This window comes from Otolemur garnettii, unplaced genomic scaffold (genome assembly GCF_000181295.1).
Source record: "Otolemur garnettii isolate 467f Iridium unplaced genomic scaffold, OtoGar3 scaffold00005, whole genome shotgun sequence".
NCBI lineage: Eukaryota > Metazoa > Chordata > Mammalia > Primates > Galagidae > Otolemur > Otolemur garnettii.
Window position 1 is genome coordinate 25,023,973 of NW_003852400.1, and position 729 is coordinate 25,024,701.

Consider the following 729-nt stretch of genomic DNA (forward strand, 5'->3'; position numbering starts at 1 on the left):
ATTCTTTTAGTTTCTGGAAAAATTGGTTTTGAAAAAGAGCTTGGCGACCCCTCCCCATCCTGTTCCCTCTCTCACCATGGGATCCCTGCACCTGCTCCCCTTCACCTGCAGTGAGTGGCAGCAGCTTGAGGCCCTCAGCAGATGCAGATGCTAGTACATGCTTCTTGTACAGTCTGAAGAGCCATGAGCAAAATAAACCTCTGTTTTTAAATGCATTTCCCAGCCTCAGATATTTCTTTACAGTAAACTAAAACAGACTAAGATACTGCTTAGCCTTTCCAGACTGCTACATTATAAAAATAGATTCTTATAGCTTTTAAAACTTGAAGTCATACTTACCTGGCAGAGGAGATACTATGATCACAAAGGTGGTTTACCCAGGGTGAAGCTTATCCATTGCACTCTGGATTTGCTGGCTCCTGTGATGTCCCCATATGTGGAAACTTGATTGCATAATCTGTGGTAGTGGGAGACTGAATTTGCACTTTCCCCTGGTAAAAAAAACAAACAAAAAAAAAAAACCTTGAAATCATTAGCCATATAAGCATACAATGGAATGTTTTCTGAATTGAATTCCCTGCCTTTCAAACAGCATTTATGTGTTTTTTTTGTTGTTTTTTTTACTTAGAAAAAATGTACTAGTTACACAGTCTGGTTTACAAGGTGATAATATTTATCATTATAACTTAAAAACTTGAAATTTTATTTTACATATCAGTCACTTACAAG

General features: G+C 37.6%; 1 non-coding gene across 1 annotated transcript; it reads left to right on the plus strand.

The window, feature by feature from the left end:
* Nucleotides 1–331: 331 nt before the first annotated feature.
* On the plus strand, nucleotides 332–494 carry LOC111721991. The gene has a single exon (XR_002770965.1). It is a non-coding gene; the product is annotated as a U1 spliceosomal RNA (small nuclear RNA).
* The last annotated feature ends 235 nt before the right edge of the window (nucleotides 495–729 follow it).